Below are 21,863 nucleotides of genomic sequence, written 5' to 3'. Positions count from 1 at the left end.
TTAAACATGGGCGTAGCTAGCCATGGGCTCAGGGTGGGGCAAAAAAAAATTGTAACTATAGTAGAGCCATTTTAATAGGCAACATTTGACAGTTCAACAAAATTCAACATCGTAACCTAGTAACGACGACATAGAATAACATGATATTTCGTTTTGTTAAAACTGCACATTTGCTTAACTTTTTTCAATTACGATTACGTATTTATAATAATAATGACCGATACAAGTAATTTTAGGATTTGATTTTACTGATAAACCATTCTAAACATAATAAACAATTTCTGATTTAAAGAACTGACGTCGCTACAATTTTGTGTCAATAAACCTTTTTTCTTTTTAAATACCAGAGACGTTACTCTAAAAATCGAAATCTGACATCTAGAATCGAATGCATTGATTACTTGGGAATAAAAATCATCATAAATTATTGACATGTGTTTCAAGTTCGATTGACAAATGTTTCAAGTTTAATCGATGTTTTTAAGCAGGTTACCACCCTATGAAGTTAAAATTGATAGACGTCAAATGTTGCCTATTAAAATGGCTCGACTATAGCAACTTTATCCTACGTCTAGTCCCGGTTAATTTTTAGGGTTTTGAACCTTAAAAAGGAAAAAACGAACTTTTGAAGCTGTGAAAAATTCAAAGTAATCAACCAACGTAATAAAAAAGATACAGCCGTTTGTGTTGCAAATTTTCACACATTTCGACATTTGAAAGGGAATCAAAACCTAAAGGGTTCGCAATTTTTCCTTTATCTGCGCTATAAGACGTAACTTAATACGAAATTTCCAGATTCTGGGTTCACGGGAAGTTTAGGGTCACTTACTGACCATAAAAACACAAAATGCTGTTAGATCCAGGTGGAGCCTCGCTCGCAATCTTAAAGAAAATTTTTGGCCGATATCTCGGAAACTATCCACTTTAGAGCAAAAGTTAGTTAGACTTTTTTATAGAAAGTAAAATTTCGCATCTTTTACACCCTATAAACTATTTTGTTAAACTTACTGTTTACGATTTATGGCCCATTTAATGAAACGGTTTATCGTTTTTGGCTAATAACTGTTAAAATATTGGATTAATCAACAAAATGCAACTACCCATTTTTTAAGATGAGACTTTATTCTCGACAACTTTTGTTTGAAACTTTTCTAGTGCCCATACTTTTTGAGTTGTAATCCGTTTAATGTAGAAATGTCGGCGCTCGGCGGGTGACGCGGGAGCCTTAAAGTTTTTTTTAAGGATGTAATGAAGACAAAGAAGAGATATCCAATGCAATTGGATTTTTGACAAAATTTAGATTTTATTTATAGAAAAATGATTTTTTTTTACACATTTTTCTAAATAAACTCTATTCATTTACTTCTATTGCACGCCTCATAAGCGAAGCGTTGAGGTGGGTACTACTGTCACTTCGCGCAAAACATCTGATTTTTCAAACTTAAAATGTCTTTATGTATCATACATTGCACTTGTAAGATAATACATACACACACATATTAAGAAAAAACACTATTTTTAACGTTCATGATATTTTTGATGTCATTTTTGTTATTTAAACTAGTTAAAAAACAGTTTAAAAAAGTTCTGTCTTGGACGTCCGTGTGTCTGTATGTGCGGATCCTTTTTCTTGTTAACACGATAGCGACCGAAATACTTTACTAATCGAGTCTTTTTTTTTCTCTTACGCTTGAGTATGCTCAGGAATAGAACCCTTTCATTTTTCAGGGTCTGATTCGATGTGGTTGAATTGTTATTAAATAAACAAAAATAATAATTAATAAATATTTATTAAAAAAAAAATTATGAGGCGTGCACTTTTGGATTTTCCAAATTTTTTTATTTTTGCATCAGATTATAAAATAATATACTCAATATTATTATTTAGTTGTACGAAATATAATAAAATGAAATATTTAAAAGTCTATTACTATTGCAAATGAGGAAACAAACTATTAATTTTGAAGTACTACAGGACATTATTTTAATAAGTTTGTTAAATTTGTAGTATTTGTAGTTTTGGTATGCATACCTTGAAATTCTTCATTTTAAGCTTTGTAATCCAACATTGAACATTAAATAACTCAAAAATTGTGGGCATTAGAAATAAAACCGGCCAAGTGCGAGTCTGACTCGCGCATCGAGGGCTCCGAACAAACCTACTTTTTAGTATGTTGTAACTCTAAAATGTATGTTTTAGCAATTTTTCCTTTCTCTGTGCTATAAGACATTGTTTTTTACCAAATTTCAAGACTGTGTTCACGGGAAGTACAGTGTAGGTTTTGATTCCCTTGCGTATGTCGAAATTAGCGATAATTTGCAGCATAAAATGGCTGTATCTTTGATTGCGTTGGCTTTCACAGCTTCAAGGGACCGTAGACTTGAGTATTCTATATAAATTTCAGCTTGATAGCTCCACGCTTTCTTGAGAAAAAGGGTGTTGACAGTCAGACAGACAGACGGACAACATAGTGACAACATAGGACAACAACAACCTATAAGGGTTCCGTTTTTTCCTTTTAAGGTTCGGGACCCTAAAAAAAAGTTTCAAGCAAAAGTTGTAGAGAATAGAGTGAATTTAAAAAATGAAAAGATGTAATTTATTAATTAATCCAATATTTTAAGAGTTATTAGCCAAAAACGATAAATCTGTTCATTAAATGGGCCATAAATAGTAAACGGTACGTTTTACAATAAAGTTTACAAGGAATAAAAGATGCGAAATTGTGCTTTCTACAAAAAAGTCATAATAACTTTTGCCTTTAAGTGGATAGTTTCCGAGATATCGGCTAAAAACACACAAACGAAAAATAAAAGGATTACGTTTGTTTACGCATGGAGTCAATCGTGCGCAAGTTTTTTGTTTAGATCGCATTTTTTTTGTGTGACGACTTTCGAGAGTGAATTTTCTTACAGATACTAAGTTTTGTAGTCAGTAGGTACTTGATAATTTAATTTAATTTTTTAGATTTGGTTAGGTACTTTCCAGGCCAGAGCCAGGGTGGGGCAAGTGCCCCACCCTGCCCCACCGTGGCTACGCCCATGCCTTTAAAGACTAGAACCTTTGACCGTTGCTCTAAGCTGGGTCAAAAATGTTTAACTTGGGAAATGGACTTAAGGCGGCTAATAATAGGCTTTTAAGGGTTTATCCTTTTATTTAAAGAAAAACATATTTTGGACAGATTTTTCAAGAATAATGTTCTCTTGGTTTTATTAAATCTTAACCGAGACAACAGAACAAATGTTGTTGGTAAAATAATTTATTTGAACGACGTAGTACAGAGCTTTTTGGTGAATGTCAATGAAATGGCTAAATAAAAAAACTAAATTTAATGCGTCCATAGTAATTGAGAACAAATAATACAAGTTACGGTTTTTCAAATATCTAAAAATAGCACACATTCAAATTTATTAAAATAGAGAATTTGTTAACATTTCTATTTGATAAACTTTTGAAGCTGCATATTTTGCTGTATTTGTATAGCTTCAGGCTATGTTGTTTATACTTACATTTAATTAATTATAATGTATCATTGTCGTTATTATTCTAGTATGTTTATATAGCTACTTTTTATTCCAGGGTGAACTTGACAAGAACAACTGAGGATGAGCAATTATTATAATTATTTATAATATATAAAATAAAATTTTCCGTCAAAGTATATAATTACTAGGACCATTTTGTTCCATAAAATGGAAACAATTCCCGTAACATAATTTATAACACTCGAGAGAAATGTTCCCGACATTAATTATGTTATACAATGTCGAAATGTCACGTGTTTAAAAAAAAAAGAACAAATTTTAAAGTTTTGAGTGAAATTATTTAATAATGCTTTCACTGCAGTTTTTCAGCTATTAAGTAATAAATTTGATGACGTCAGATTTTCAATAAATAAATTTTATATTAATTTATGTAGGAAGGATATTTTTTTATCAAGGATGGCAATTTTGATCGAAGTAGCAAAGCACAATTTAAGTTATTATCGCACCAGATTGCAATTGAGTCGGATGTGTTCAATTGAAAGCCTTTTCGAAAAATCAAATACTAACATAATATTCGAATTTTAAATTCAATAACTCTACTCTAACATAAAATGCGGTTAAAATAATCATACACACGATATGCGGTTCGTATCGTCCGAACCTGCCCATTGAGCTTTGTGATGCATCGAATCATTTCAGTGGCTTTTCACTCTAGTTAATTAGCAACCGACTGAATATTCCGCCCAATGCAGGATTACTTTTGTCATACATACACCAATTACGGCATGAATAGTCTTTTGCAACATATATCCACCAATCACGTTGAATGGCCCCAATGCCAATTTAAACGGGGATGTGATCTTATTTTATTGATAGTGAGCCTATTGAAAAGGACTTAGTAATTAGTGGAGTCATTAGTATTCAAAGCTGTCGAACTGGCGTGCGGTCGGGGATTAAAATTTACTAGTGAATAATGTTCTTGAAATGGGAAAGGCAAATGATAGGAGTTTTAAGCTCACGGATGGTTTGGTCGGTAATTGTGTCACAGATATAGAGCAGAAATAATCGGTTTAATTAGCAATTTGTTATAAGGTGATTATGGTCATACAGTTTGGTTTAATTATGAAGTTTTTGAGTTTACGATAGAGTTTATTAATTGAAATGCAAAAAAGCTAAAAGTCACATAAAGTATGAACGCTAAACGAGCTTAATGTACAAAAGTGTGTAGCTTAAAATTAAATTGGAACAAATATGAAGTAGCTGTTATGAAAATGTGGGAAATGTTGCAAAATATATTTCTAAAGGGCATTGCGTGTTATGAACAAAAACTTTTATCTCGTACACGCTCTTTGAAGATACCGAGCAACAAACAGGGATCTCTAACAAATAAAACAAGTGTGGTCCTTTGGAGTTATTTACGGTACTTAATTATAGATAATAATATCCTGTGATATTGTTTCATGATGTTTTATAATATTAATGAAATACAGTTTAAATTTAATCAAGAACAAATTGTTAACCAAAAATATATTTTTGATACAACGTTCTTTTATTAAATTTTGATAAGTCTCCAAGTTTTTATGTAATTAACTTACGAATTTTTTTCTCCGCACAATCTTTCGCAGTCCTAAAATACTTTGAAATAAAGTTTAACAAATCTCTTGCAGTGAAATATACTCTACACGTTTCTGTAGAACTATTTATGTAAACAGTAGGAGGGTGACGAGTTACACGACCTAGACAGAACCTTACAAGAAAAAATGTCAATCCCCAATAGATAAATTTACATAATAGAGGAGGTTTTATCTGAGGGTTTGTATACAAATATCTGCGCATAATCGAGTATTTTTACAATAGCAGGAAAATTGAATTCTAGTTTTCCTGAAACTTTCCATATATCAATTTTATTATAGGCTGGTACTTTGAAAGTGTTGGCTCTAAAATATACCAGAATATACGACTATGTTTGATTTATGAACTAATACAGCGCGTTTGTAAGTATATATGTATCTACCTATTGGATTTATGTATTTGAATGTGTTAATTTCATGCACAATGTGGTTAAGTCGATCAATCATCCGATCAGTCATATATTTAGTAAATTCAATGTTCGATTTCAAAACAAATAATCATCATTCAAACGATATTAATTAAGTACTGTAGTATTTCAAGTTCTCGTTGCAATAGTTTCAAAATGGAGTAAGGCGACGATTTTGGTATCTTTGTATCTTGCCAAAGAAGTTTCACTTTTGACACGTGTGCTCAGCACATACGCTCTTTTTTACATAATGATATTATGTCTAGTTTTGATTTGTAGTTTTACTTTGCATGGGCACAATAGCATGTGAATATGTAGGTACCCGAGTTCTACAAAGTAAGCATTAAAGATTCCTTTCTGAAGAATATATAAAAGATATAATATTTTAATTCCACAGATTGGTAACCTTCTTGTAATCTAGTTATTTGGGAACCCAGACACTAGGTATTGATCTGTTCTAGAAATAAATATCAACGAATACAGATATAACTGCAGCCATTGTATCATTTTAATTGTTGGTTTGTATTATTTTACCTGCGATGTTTTTAGGATGAAATGGAAGAGAGAAAAATTGCTTTTTAATAATGAAAGGTATTTTTGCTAAAGGTGCTGATTCATAACCAAAATTTTCAGTTACCAAGACATTTGAAAAAGATCTAAAAGTTATAGAATTAAATATGAAAAAAAAAGAACAGAAACATAAACAGGACACAGAAAAATTGCCATAAGAAATAAACTGAATTTTTGTGAAATTAATAAATAAACGAGTGTTCGCGGTTATTATGTTCCAGAACATTCCCCGGGGACAGAAACATAGCAAATATATTGCTCCCAACAAAATATAAATTGTTACTTTCAATTCCTCAAGACAAAGCGGTTTTTATGAAACATAATGTGGGGTTTTGGTGGTCTCTCTAAGGATTCTATTGTTTTTTAAATGGAAATTGTTTCTGTCATCGGACGATACGGCAATCTGTGCGGCAATCATTGAGATAATATTACTACGTATGGAGGAGACACCACGAACAAAATCTGTGCGCCATTTTTTTGCTCTAACTAAGTTTTAAAAATTATTATTTAGTTAGGTACTTAACGATGAAAGTTATTCCTTTGCACTTTTCCGTATTATTTGTATTATTTGTGCAATATCGTAACACACACGAAGGCATGTTTGATGCGTTTCACTTTAAAACCATTAAAAAATACCGCTCAACATACGTCACATGACGTATGTTGAGTGGAACATAAGTGATGTAGGCGGTGTCGTCTCCTATTAATATTATCTCAATGGCGGCAATCGATATCTTGATAGACTGCTAAGTGTTTATTTTAGATGACTTTATATTGATGCTATGCAATCCATACTAATATTATAAATGCGAAAGTAACTCTGTCTGTCTGTCTGTCTGTTACTCAATCACGCCTAAACTACTGAACCAATTTTCATGAAATTTGGTATGGAGATATTTTGATACCCGAGAAAGGACATAGGCTACTTTTTAACCCAGGAAAATGACGCAATCCCGGAAATCCCATGGGAACGGGAACTATGCGGGTGTTTCTTTGACTGCGCGGGCGAAGCCGCGGGCAGAAATCTAGTAGGTGTATAAAAAGGTAAGGACGGTTGGTAAATATTAGATGAGCACTTAACCAATCTATGTTATTAATGCATTAGACACTGTTACATGGCGTAAAATAAGAACGATTTCATTTCATTTTGTTTGTAACACTTGAGCAGCTTTCGTTGGCCAGATTTTTGCATACTTACAGTTTGAGACTTGTTTTGCGGTTAAGGTTGATGCAGATTTATGTCAGAAAGTTCCAACTATGAAAACCAATGCTGAACTATTTGTTGCAAATTTTTGCTGCATTTTAGAAACTAGTGACGCAATATAGTCGCGCATATACTGAAGGTTTTATTCGTTCCATTAAAATGCTTTTAGTAATTATAACGAACCATTTAGCAGCAAATAGCATAAATGGGCCCCATATTTACGAGACTACTTATATAATACTAGTATCCCGGCTTTGTTTCTTGTGGATAAAAAATATGATGAAAAATCGAACTGTGTGGTAAGTATGTAGTTAAAAATAAATTGAAATATGTAGCGTGTAGCTTCTTATGATGAGCAATAGGTAAGTTATCACATTTTTTAAATATAATAGTTTGTCATCCAAATTACATAGTCTTTCTTATTAGACTCGTATGCGAATGGAAAACACTTCTTGTCCCTTCTTAAAAGGGTTACTAATCGAACGTTGTAACATTATAATCAATTACAAGCTGCATTTAACAAGCCTTTGTGTGATGAAGTGACTAAGAAATGTCAGCTGCAAGGGAACAACGGTTTGAGAAATTTATTTATAAAATTTACGAGTGTCTGACGTCAATGTATTTTTTTCTAGATCTAAGTATAAATAGGAGTAACATATTGAAACATAAGTAGATGAATATAAGTAAATATTCAATAGAATTACTTTACCATATGAAAAGCTCTAATGTTCTTAGAAAACATATTTGCCTGATGGAACAATAAATTTTTTGGATATTTTGGATTTTTTATGGCATTCATTGTATATTCATTTCCTATGCTCTCGTCACTCTTTGTTGCAAATGTCATCAAAATTGGTTACGCGATTTTGGTGTGAAAGGGTAGACAGAACAATACATAAGGGTATAATGTTAGGATGGATTACACAGAAATAAACACAAACAACCTACTAGTTCTTGAACATACTTTTAATAATAGGAAGCCAGAGTAATCTCCGAGCAATCTAGAGTTATTTACTTGTTCAATTTGCTGTAATAAAAGTTATTTCTGGAATATTTTCATTTATTGCATAAACACCTACGAAAGATTCGCAAATAGAAAAATATAGGGAATTATGTAAATTAATTTTAAAACCAATTTAATCCTTTAGAAAGTATAATGTCTTTAAAATAAAATATTAGGTAAGATAAACTTTACAGTCTAATAGTTTTGGTAGTCACCATGGGATATATTGTGAAGGTTTTACTGTATTTGGAGCCTCTCGTAAAATAGCTTAATCTCCATTAAACCATTACAAAGTTTGGTCTTAGTACGTTAAATCTCTCGATAGCTATCTAGTATTTAGAGATAGCCTTCAGTAAGCTTCGATTTCTCTATTCACATGCAAATACGTCACATGAAGCATATTATGCAGTATGCACCGAGCATCAGATACTATCAGATAACTTTGAAATGCTTTGAAATCTATCGAGGTGATTTTTTGTATATTTTATCAATTCCTTGGCTCAGTGGGTAATTTTTAAAGTACCTAAGTTTTTTATAGTAATATACTAACAATATTACACTAAACGTAATTAAGGTATAAAAAGAGAGCTATTTTTATACCTGAATTACTACTCATGATATCAGCTTTTTACATTCAAACTAGACGTGGGTAGTCTTCTAAATCACGTATCTAGATGAAGTTATACACGATCTCAAGTAGTTGTTTCTTAATCTTGGCTAATTTGAACTGAAAATGAGCGGGAATAATTGGCCAGGGTCTAAGCTTTTACTAATAGTATCATATTAACTTTAATCCTAAATACATAGAGATTATATTACTAATTACATATACGTTTTTATGCTTATGAACATAAACAATATATTTCTGTTAATAATACGCTTTTAGATAATGTAACATGTAATAATAAGACAATGAAGCCTTCACATAACCTATCAGGTTTTACACGAATGAGAGATACCATGAAGCATTAGTATAAATTTTAGCGAAACAGAAATATTTAGAATTTCATTAAAAGCATAATTGACTAACAAACATCCCACGGAATAGCGCGGATCGTGTTCCCAGTTTTGTATTACATGTTTTACTGCGCAATACTGGTTTTGAATTCCATTTATATCAAAACATGCCAGCTAAACCCGTTCAAAATGAAATTCGACGTGCATATTCGGTTCATTTTCTAATCCATGGTTACCTGTACATTTTAATAGAATAGCTTTGTGCATTGTTAATTCTACACACAGTTCTGATATCTCTAATAACTTCTACTAGGTATTCATAATTTTTCAGTTACACTACGATAAAAAAGCTCGCGCCAAGTCGTCATAATGATATAGTTTTTAAAAAGGTAAGGTTTTGAACTGCGGAATTGACGCGAGAAAATGATTGGAAAATTTGAAATGATGTATTTTCATATGGTGATATGTTAACCAAAAAGTACGTTGCTAATTATTATTTATTTCTATTGCTCATTATATTCTCAGATTTGATTTGTTAGCCTAAATGGAACATAAAAAAAACACTTCAATAAGTAGTATTTCATACACATAACACAACCAACTAAGACAGAGAGAAGAGTCCGAATTTAATAATTAGATATATCATTTCGGAATTAATCACCTAAAACAAAAATTCTTTCATAATGTACCTCGTAATGCCATTAGTACAACAAAGTTATGCGGCATTACTGTGATAGGCCAGTATGAATTCGCCTCTACTGAGTACTGGCCAAATTCCATTCATTATGTTTACGACATTCCTCTAATGAGACGGATTCTCTTTGACGCTACTCCGCAGTAATTCTTCATGCTCACAAAGAGTACAATATGTTTTGGAAATATAAGGTTATGTAATGAACAACATGATTAATGATTGTTTATATTCGCTTAAATTTTCGCTTCTTTCTCAAAGGATTTAAATATAATTTTCGTATACATGTTTGCTAAACATGTCACGGTTGTGATTTATAATCTTTTTATTTTTCGTTTTTAATATTTATATCATCTATTTTTATCTTCTTATTTTTTTTCTCTATCTACTAACATTTACATAGATGTTATTTTCTCATTAAAGTGGAATATTGTTAAAGCATTTTAAGAACCTTCACTTCACTGAAATTGTATAGCATATAGAAATAAACACATACCTTCATAGCCACGTTGAACACATAAACTGCCCAAAAAAAATGTTTAAAACATACTAAAAACATTCTAAAAGGACTAGCCATATAACTCACAAATCTTTTCTATTCAGTATAATTTTATTGTTTGCTTAAAAGCCTATAATAGTAGACGTTTACGTTACATATAATACGTTTTTATCATGTTTGGGTAAGTGTTGGGGAAACACGAAAGAAGCATTATCTTTGAAAGAGGCTCATGCATGTTTTATTTATGTATCGTAATAAGGACGAAATCCTTATGGACTTCAGAGCGGCCGTGTTAGTAAGTCGACAATAAGATGTGTCTTAATTTTTAGATATTTTTTATATAAATTACATAAGTATAGAAATAGCGTAGCTCATTCAATCAAAACATACTGTCTAAGAAATACTAAAAAAATAAATTATATTTCCGAGAAATTCAGGATATCACAACGCTACGATGATGAAAAATTGATACAAATTCTATTAAATTGTTATTATATAAGAGAATGAAATGGATTTAATAATTATTAATTGTGAATCTCGGATATAAATAGAAAGACAATTTCCTAATAAAATTGGTAACGCTCGTAGTCGTAAGTCCAGTGGGAATTAAATCCGATTTAGTAACTAAATACCTGGAGAATTTAAATCAGATTAAAAATTTAGGTAAAGAATATTTTAAGACGTGAATTTCCTTTGTGATACCAAGGAAGAAGCAACATAACGGAGAGTCAGTTCAAAGCATAGCTTTGTTTAAGATCTTAAAAGCACAACTGATTCTAGGTTCATCTGAATGCTCAATTCTATTTGTTGGCAAAGTAAATTTAATATGGATGAACGAAATTGTATAAAAAGCAACGCAAAAGCTTTGTTTGAACAGAGATAACACTAAAGAGAACTGTTTAATTAATTTTTTACGGCTCGCGAAGGTCTGTGTTCTGTATTTTAAATTAATTTACCGTTATTTTCCTGTTAACACAACATTCAATTACAATGAAAGTTTAATATCGTGGTCTTTATCGCTTAGTAGATAATTACAAGAGGTTATGTTTATAAAATAAATTACATTCAGAAAATATATGAACCGAAAGGAAGGCCAGGATTTTAATTGGAGGTTTTAGAACTTTTTATTATATTTTGTGATGCGTTAAAGAAAAATTCACAAACACTGTAACTCGTCATAGACATGTAAAGGATTACCGACTATTTAAAAATGTAAATACCTAATTTGTTACCTTTATCTCAATATTTCCTATAAATATGAATTTAGACTACTAAAATATGGATAATCTATTCATTATGACAACAATAGGATCGGTCTGTTCATGAATTATTGCTGAAACAAATTATTCAATAAACAAAAGGGTCAGAATTGGTCCCTTCTAATATCCAAGAATTGCCGACCCTTTTCATAAAGTTTGTATAAAAATGTACACTATTTGACCATACAGGCGATATTTCATTACCTATTGGTTAACTATGCTTATTTATTGTAATTACGTCAATACACATTCGAATTCATATTTAGATATAATTAGTATTTTAAGATTAAAAATATAAATGAATTACGTTATTAAACCAGAAGTAGAAGTAGGTTGCAAAACTTAAGTTAAAATGTTAAATATAATTATGTATTGTTAAAATAATACATTTTGTCGAGCAGGTGCACGAACGCCACAACTGCAATCAATTTTGTATACCTCTGGGGTTTCTAATGGCTATTAGATTTTAGGGTACACAGTTGTCGTAAGATTTATTAAGGGAAGTGAGAAATGCTCTCAAAGAGTAATTTGCTCAATAGTTAAAATGAAAAACTCTATCACGCTGTTTAATATAAAATATCTTATATTTCTGATGTGTAGATATTATCCATACCAGTGATAAAAATGTTAATTAGAGACATAATAGACCGGGAGATACTGACACAAAATTTCGAGTCATTTGTAACAGGATGGCGGTTCTACAGGGTTCTTAGTACGCAATGACAAAAAGAAAAATGATGGTGTGAACGCTGGTACCGGCGGCTTAGTCGCGTGGGCGTTAGTCGAACTCGTCGGAAAATAGCGAAAGTCAAACGATTTGTAACAGTATGGCACTTATTTTTCCTGGAAGTTTGAGGATCAAAGAATATAAATACAAAATTTCAAAGATCTAGGCGTTGGGAATCTTCACTTATATAAATTAATACTAAATTAATTTTTCAAGTATGACAGCACTTTTTCCCCCTACTAGAAGTATGGCAAATATAATAATGGTCACATTTTATCAAATACTCTCCAAAAATCCAAATGCAATACTGGTACAAAAAGTTTGGCGAAATAAATTATTTTTGCAGATTTTCGGCGGTATGGCGACCATTTGGAATCGTCCGAAAAGTATGGCATGGCGATTTTCGTAAATGGCTGCACGACGATGGTTACCTGTGCAAAAGTTAGCCTGGTACAAATGGTTGAATAATTGTTTTATTTAAATCAACATATTCGCGTCGGTATGGCGGGCTGTAAGTCACACCGGAAAAGTATGGCATGACACTACCGCCTACTTCTTTTTTATGTGCTATCGGTAAATACTAAAATTTTTGTGTTACAAATCGTTTGACTTTCGCTATTTTTCCGACGAGTTCGGCTAACGCCCACGCGACTAAACCACCGATACCAGCGATCACACCATCATTTTTCTTTTTATCATTGCGTACTAAGACCCCTGTAGAACCGCCATCCTGTTACAAATGACTCGAAATTTTGTGTCAGTATCTCCCGGTCTATAATAACATACTTCATTGATATGAAAATAACTCATAGAAAAAATTGTATATCATTAGGTACATTCCAATGTTACTGAAATAATTAGAATGCAATTCTATAATGATGTCAAAAGTATGATAAATCAAATATGAACATCAAAATGAAGGAAATTCGCATAGCAATCACTACTCAATCAATCAGTTTATTGAAATATTAATAGATATTTACTTTGCAGCGAAAATTGGAATACAAGTGATTGGGTATCGTTTGCATAACAGAGCTTTTTGCGCAAATGAATATTTATTAAAACATATTGTGGAATTGTTAAAAGTTATGTTTAATATTTGATGTTTCGTGTATAAAGCGAGACCACATACAATATTATATTGCCCGGAATTCCGGTATGTTTTTAAACAAATGAACGTATTTATAAATTACACTGGAGTATGTTTGGAATGTCCGAGATAACTACTATATGGATATTTTTAAGCATTTTCTGTGTGAAAATACATGTGGTGTTTTTCGGTTATTTTAGGGATTATAGTGTTATTTTAGGAAACACAGAGGTTAAAGATGTATGCATGATGCATTGTTTTAGTGTTCTCTTGATTACCTACAAAAAAATATTACACTAAAATCCTAGCTTATATATACGTAGATATCGAGTGAACCAATTTTATCAAAAAATAGGATATTACAATTAATGTTTGAAATTGCATCGAAGCAACGTACATAGTTTTGTTTAGAAATAAAACAAACCAAGTTAATTAAAGTGGCCAACGATATTTTTATTTATTTATACTAGAGAAAGAATCAACAAAACATTTGATGAAAGTTTATTCAAGTTACAATGTATTTTTTATAAGTAAATCAAATATAAGCTTATTATAGGTTATTTGTATAAATTTATAATATTTTTTTGTTTATTTATTTATTTATTTTTATATAAATATATATCTATATTTTATTAACAATTATGTCAAATGACGATAGCTTTCATTCTTTTATATCTTCATCTGACAATACTGTCAGCAGTGAAGATAGCTACTATAGCTCTACACTTCCTCTTCAATCCACACTTTTAAGTAACTTCTCTGACTGCCCAAAAAACTTTAACGTCGTTCACGTAAATGCGCAGAGCATTCCAGCGCACTATCCCGATTTTCTTATGTCTTTTGAATCCAATAATAATATCCATGCTATCCTTGTCTCCGAATCCTGGCTTAAGCCTTCCCTTCCCTCCTCCTGTTACTCCATTCCTGGTTTTCGACTCCTTCGCAATGATCGCATCGGTAGGACAGGCGGTGGGGTTGCTATTTACCTTCGATCTCATATTCCATTCTCCATTCTTAACTGCTCGTCCCAACCACCTACCTCCGATGCGGCAGAGCACCTCCTTATCGAGATTTCCCTATCCCATACCAAATTGCTCCTCGGTGTCCTTTACAGTCCTTCCTGTCACGTAGACTATTTTTCCTCCTTCGATCAGCTTTTAGAGAAATATGTACCATCGTACAATCATATTGTTCTTATGGGCGACTTCAATACTTGCTTGCTCAAGGATGATGTTCGTTCCAAAAGACTACTCTCTACTGCTGACTCGTTCAATCTACATGTTCTTCCACTCAACCCTACTCATTTCTTCCCAAACTGTTCTCCATCACTTTTAGACCTTATCCTTGTTTCTAATACTGATCTTGTGGGCAAGCACGGGCAGTTACCAGCCGAGGCTTTCTCTTACCATGACCTCCTTTTCCTTTCCTACAAGTTGCGATCCCCTAAACCAAAACCCCAAATCCTCATGCAGAGAAGTTTTGGTGACATGGACTTGAATCGTCTGGCGGATGACGCTGAAAAGCTGGACTGGGGGCAGGTGTATGGTGCAAGTGACGTCAATGATATGGTCACTGTGTTTAATTCGTTACTTACGCAATTATATGATATTCATGCTCCTATTAAACCTGTAAGAATTAAACAACTACCGGCACCATGGTTGACTAAAGAAATCAAGGCGGCTATTAACTCAAAAAATAGGGCGAAATCCAAATTGAAATCGAACAACTCACCGGCAAACAGGGAGAAATACAATAGGATACGGAATCACTGCAATACTTTGTGTAGAGATGCTCAGCGACGCCACGTTTCCAATTCGGTCGAGAACGGCGACCCAGCTAAGATCTGGAAATTTCTTAAGTCCTTAGGAGTTGGCAAACAGCAGCAACTTTCTCTCCCTCCTAACACTAACATTGATCTAATGAACAACCACTTTACCCATAATTCTCTTGTATTTAATCCAGAACTTAAGTCACGCACATTGAATAATCTTTCATCTTGTCCGACTCCTCAATATCAACCGTTCACTTTCAAACAATTCACCGTATGTGGTATTAAGAAGAGCATATCATCGATTTCATCCAAAGCTGTCGGTAGTGATAGCATTGGTCGTAATATGATCCTTCCTATCCTAGATATCCTTGCTCCCGTCATAACCCACATATTCAACTCCTCCATCAGCAACGGAATATTTCCTAATGCATGGAAGGACGCCCATGTCGTTCCATTGCCGAAAAAGCCAAACCCTACTTCCTTTTCCGACTATCGTCCTATCTCCATCCTTCCGTTCCTATCCAAAGTCCTCGAACGGTTAGTTCATGAACAGTTAAGCTATTTCCTTAATAAAAACAATATCCTAAATACCTTCCAATCCGGCTTCCGTCCCGGACATAGTACGGCTACTGCTCTCACCAAGATCACCGACGATATACGGTCAGCATTGGATGATAAGCAGCTCACCATTCTCACGTTACTGGACTTCAGTAATGCTTTCAATACCGTAGATTTTGACATCCTATTGGGACTGCTACGCTCAATTAATATATCCCCATCGGTGATTGTATGGTTCAAAAGTTACTTGTTGGGACGCCAGCAAAGGATTAAAATTGACAACGTATTTTCTAGCTGGTCTGACATCACTGCTGGCGTTCCACAAGGTGGCGTCCTCTCTCCTCTTCTCTTCTCTATATTTATCAACTCTATCTCTCTTTCGCTTACTTCCTTCTCTCACATGTATGCAGATGATCTCCAGATCTACACAATGTCCACGTTCGAAAATTTACCGTCTGCCATAGCAACAACAAATAACGACCTGTCCTTGATCATGAATTGGAGTAGATCTCATGGCTTGGTAGTAAACCCTACTAAGACCAAAACTATTCTTATCGGCAGCTCTTCATTCATATCAAGGGTAGGCTGGTCTAGTTTACCCCCTATTACTGTGGACGGTACCATAATCCCATTCAGTGATAGCATTAAAAGCTTAGGCGTCACCATTGACCGAACACTATCTTGGCAACCGCAAATAAATGAGCTCAACAAGAAAATCTTTGCCTCATCGCATTCACTCATGAGAATTCGCAACTTCTTGCCCATCTCAACCAGAACTTCTCTTGCACAATCCCTCCTCCTTCCCATCCTCGATTATGCCGATGTCTGTTATCCCGACCTGACCGAAATCCAGTTGGACAAACTTGAGCGACTCCAAAATGTTTGCATACGCTTCATTTTTGGCTTGCGCAAGTATGACCACGTCTCGCAATACAGGACAAAGCTCAAGTGGCTACCAATACGTCAGCGTCGAAATACCCACCTTCTCCAACTCCTATACCGTGTCCTGTTTAATCCTAAAACTCCTGGCTACCTAAAGGAAAAATTCCAATTTCGAGAGAGCACCGACTTTAATCTGCGCTGCTCTGAAAATTTACTTTTAAAAATTCCACCTCACAAGACCAAATTTTACCATAACTCGTTTCATGTGCAAGCTATACTCTTGTGGAATGCTCTTCCAATAAGCATAAGACGCGCTCAATCACTAAACATATTTAAAAAACTCATATTTGACCATTTCTTTAATCAGCTATAATATTTGACATATATTTAGATATATATATATATATATATATATATATATATATATATATATTTATTTATTTATTTACTTATGTATATATATTTATATATTTGCATGTATGTAAGTATGTGTATTATAGTCTATATTTTTATATTAATATATGTATGTATATAATATAATGTATTAATATCAGTATTTATACCTGTATAAATATTTTTTTTTTTTATTTTTATTTTTAGTCTGTTTTCTTTTTAATTGTATTTAATTAAAACACCACCTATCTCATTCGATTTCTTAAAACTAATCCTATCCAAAGGTTGCCTGGCAGAGATCGCTTGAAAGCGATAAGGCCGCCTATTTAACATGTTGTATCTGTCTTATATGTTTTTTTTTTCTTTTCTTTTCTTTTCTTCTGTATGTGTGTGTTAAATAAAGAATTTTGTATTGTATTGTATTGTATTGTATAAGCTTTATTCTGAAAAAATATGGGAAAAGAAGTAGTTTATACTAAACTTTTCTGTCGGTCATATTCTAAAATTATTAGTTGTGAGAGTTAAGTAATAAATCATCTTTCAGTATTGACTTTGATTAAAATAACCTCCTCTTCCTCATCCTGTAGTTAAGTATATTAAATTCTTTAACTTTCACAAATTAGTTTACATTAAAATGTTCATCTCAGGCTAAATTTAAAGCGTTTTCTCTAGAAATTACTCAATTATTTGTTCTTGGGTCTGGGTGTTATTATCTATATATGTATTTATTAAATATTATATTTATCGTCGCCTAGTACCCACAACACAAGCCTTAATTGAGCTTACTGTGGGACAGGTCGATTTGTGTAATAATGTCCTATAATATTTATTTATTTATTATTTCGACATACAAGAAATCTTTGGTAAATTTTCGTAATACACATAATATAAACAGGCTATAAATATAATATATAACAAGAAATGTAACCGTATATTTGTACAAATACTATCTTATCGCCAATATGGCATCTGGAAGCGTGAAATCCAAGATTATTGGAAAATGATCCGACGAAATGGTTTCCGATTTCGCGAATATCTCCTAAATCTTCTAAGAGCGGATTCCAAACGGAACTCTTTAAATTACCATCAAAACACATAAAAATCACCTTTATTGCAATCCATTTTAAAAATCACAGCTCATCGTGAGTCCTTGATGCTATTATGTAAAGTTGGAAGAATATAATAAAATCAAAGCCTTATACGGTGGATAGGCTTTTTATGTTATATTTATCAAATCGTATAATTTAAAGTGTAATTTTTTATGAACAGATATTTTAATGGATAATATGAAAACTTCTCAAACCAAACTTTTTAATTAGTTCTCAACATAAAAAGCTGAACATCATCTCTGAAATTGGAAGTATGTTGTTTCATTTAGTTAATTGTGCAAGATATATTTCTAACAAAAAACTTTTTTTCGTATCGTAAAGTTTCATTTTCGAGTAAGAGTTGTCGGGTGGTTAGTGGCTGGTGACATTTTGGTACACCCTGTAATATGTTATTAGCTACATTGGCCATAATATAAATTCTTTACAAATTTGCCTTCATTTTACATTATTTTTTCGTAACGATAACAACAATGACGATAAACCTTATCTTTGATTGTACATAGTGGGTACAATAAATTTTTTCCAAAATTATTACGCGTTATAGGACCTAGGTTTTTAATATTTGAAATGTATATTGGAGCGTTTATATCACGAAGGCCTATCGGCAGGTAATGTTTATTTACACAGGAGATACGTTTGTCCCGAAGCTATTTACATAAAACGCTTTCAGACCCTCACAAATAGCTTTTGCTCTTCAATGTGATTTATTACACATTTTATTTATAAATACAGTCATTTTTTTTAATGTCGCTGAAAAACCACAATTTTCTTAAAATTAAACGGTTTTTAACTTAATTGGCAGCAAATAAATAATTACAGGTATTTTTTCGTTTCTAAATAAACTAAATTTGTTATGGAAAATCATATTCAATAGCATTCAATAGGCTGAAAAAAGTTCGAAACTTCAAACAATAATTCGGTGTTTTTGTAATGACTGTTATTATTCATGTCGATACTTCACAGGCTCAGAAAAAACAATATTTTCCTAACAAGATAAAGTAAAAGAAAGTGGTATTTATTAAATTTTCGTTGCTTGTCGCTTCTGATAAAAATGCAGAGCACGAATTGTTGAAATAGAATATGCGTAAAGGTTTGTAAATTATATAAAAAGTTTCCGTACCTACGTCATTCAAAAGTTTACCTAAATTATATTATGTACTAGCGGTCCGACCCGGCTTCGCCCGTGGTACATATTTCGCAATAAAAGGTAGCCTATGTTCTTTCTAAAGATTGTCTATGCCAAATTTAATCAAAATCGGTTGAGAGGTTTAAGCGGGAAAGCGTAACAGGCAGACAGACAGAGTTACTTTCGCATATATAATATTAGTAGGGATTTTATTTTAGACGAGATAAGAATAGATAGATAAAAACACTGAAGCAAGTAAAAGTAAAGGAAATTAAACAATATTTGCGAAGTCTGTATAAACCTTATATTATAACAATAAAGAAATAGCAATCAATTTAATTATATCAAATGAAGTGTTGTGAAATTAGAATTTAGAATCACATGCTATTTCTTTAGACGGGCTGACTGCTATCTATATAACTTGATGATTTAATAACAAAATGCTTTTCTTCTTCATTATTCTATACAAAAATGTAAAGCACTATAGTTGAAAACATGAAGGTTACTTTGTAAAATGCATCACAATTTATGGCTAACTATTTCTGTAAAGCTCAGTGCTTCAGTATTCAATAAAAGTCGGACAAACTGCAATTCATCGTAAAATATATTATTACGTGGCAGGTACGTTGTCTACCTCGTATATAATGTAGCGTGGGCAGACAATACATCTGTTTTATTTATTGAAAAGTTCAATACTGGTAGGTATACATACATTTTTATTCTTCGTTATACAATGTGCTTATATTCTTCCTGTATTGTGTATGTGTTGCGTGAATTAATATTTCTAAAGGTTGTTTACCTATAGGTAAAAAGAAAAAAGCCAAATCCTTTTGATTGATTTAGTTTATAGATGCGTAGTTTACAGGTGCGAAGATTAGCTAGTGTATTCAAACACTGGTATAATATTTACCAGTCAGTAAATAGTTTAAATAAATTATGTAAAGCACATTGGAACATAGTCTGATTTAGCATTTGTTTCTGGAAATTATGATTCTTTCTCTCACAGTAATGTATAATGTATGTACCTACCTTAAAGTGGTGAAATAAGAAATAAAAGTTGATATCATTCTCAGTCCTTAAGAATTTGATGAAAAGTGGTTTTGTCCTTAGAATATAACACAATAAAGAATATATTTAAGTATATTTTACTTAATACTAAGTTAATGTATAATAAGCATGGAGAAAAAAACTGTTCTCACAATTACTTGAAATGTAATACTAATGCTTTTTTATTAGAGAAAAAATTCACTCTTTTGAAAACGAATAGAAAGCTAGTGACGCAAACCTGACGCGATAAAATAAAATTAGAGACAAGCTACATAGCTTCAACTTGGCTTCAACAATATAATGTATGTTGTGTTCCTTCTGTGTCCTACCAGACCAAGACATTTTTTTCTTCGTCTCCATCGGGAATCGAACCCAGGACCCCTCGGTGCTACGCTCACGCGTCAACCACTGTACCAAGGAGGTGGTCAAAAAACACATAAGCTAAAGAAAAACTTGCAGCAGCTAGTGCCTATAATTTGAAAATAATAAAAATCTATACTAATATTATAAATGCGAAAGTAACTCTGTCTGTCTGTCTGTTACTCAATCACGCCTAAACTACTGAACCAATTTGCATGAAATTTGGTATGGAGATATTTTGATACCCGAGAAAGGACATAGGCTACCTTTTATTTCGAAATATGTATCACGGGCGAAGCCGGGGCGGACCACTAGTCTATACATATAATAAAATCGTAGGAAAGTCAAAACTGTACATTGAATATTTTTTTAAAAGAATACATAATCCATGATCTATAATCGATATAGAAGCCAAAAATATAGTTTTTAGAATTTTTGTCTGTTTGTCTGTTTGTCTGTTTGTCTGTTTGTCTGTTTGTCTGTATGTTTGTCCGAGCTAATCTCGAAAAGTACTGCATAGATTGACTTCAAATTTTGCATGAATATTACTAACAGGTCGTGTGAGGTTTTTTTAAACATATTATCATGCTATCACCTCCGGGGGAGGAGCTGTGAACCTTTACTTTTCTTACGTATTCCGTGTACTACGACAGCGTACAATCTAAAGACTCATGTTTAAATGTTGTTTTTGAGTAAGCCATGCTATTATCTAGCTTTACACTATAAAAACTACGTCATTTACGTAATTTGGGCAGAGAAACTGTTTAATGAATCTTAGTACTATAAAGACAAATTTGATTCAGCGCCATCTATGAGATTTCGTAAAAATCAAATCAATTTACATGTTAACACTACTGAACACAATGTTAAAAATTAATAATTTAAATATAATTATGTTATTTATTTATTTAACTCTTTAACCCATAATGAATCTTCCCTTCCCTATAAGGTGCGCTTATATAATTCGTGTGAATATACTACATTTTTAAAAGTGAGGGTAGATGTATATTATTTTAAGTCAAACTAGACACCATTACAGTTAATCTAAAATTGATTGTGTTCATTGGTTACATTTTTAAAAATCTTCGTGTTT

At 32.3% G+C, this 21,863-nt stretch overlaps 2 long non-coding RNA genes across 2 annotated transcripts in view; one reads left to right on the top strand and one right to left on the bottom strand.

The window, feature by feature from the left end:
- Positions 1 to 21,863, top strand: part of LOC149487006 (uncharacterized) — a 191,238-nt gene that overhangs the window by 37,415 nt on the left and 131,960 nt on the right. The gene's annotated exons all lie outside the window — the stretch shown is intronic.
- LOC149487000 (uncharacterized) overlaps positions 3 to 21,863 on the bottom strand; it is a 412,994-nt gene continuing 391,133 nt past the window's right edge. Inside the window, exons 2-3 of the long non-coding RNA XR_016315832.1 lie at positions 551 to 3,046; positions 3 to 55 (exon numbers count right to left, since the gene is read on the bottom strand). This is a non-coding gene — a long non-coding RNA (uncharacterized LOC149487000). The remainder of the gene's footprint in view (positions 56 to 550; positions 3,047 to 21,863) is intronic.

Source organism: Colias philodice, chromosome 7, assembly GCF_061535455.1.
Source record: "Colias philodice isolate Cphi_HAF_F1 chromosome 7, ilColPhil1 Martin Lab GWU primary, whole genome shotgun sequence".
NCBI lineage: Eukaryota > Metazoa > Arthropoda > Insecta > Lepidoptera > Pieridae > Colias > Colias philodice.
Note: the sequence above shows the minus strand (reverse complement) of the source record. Positions and strands in the feature narration are given on the sequence as shown.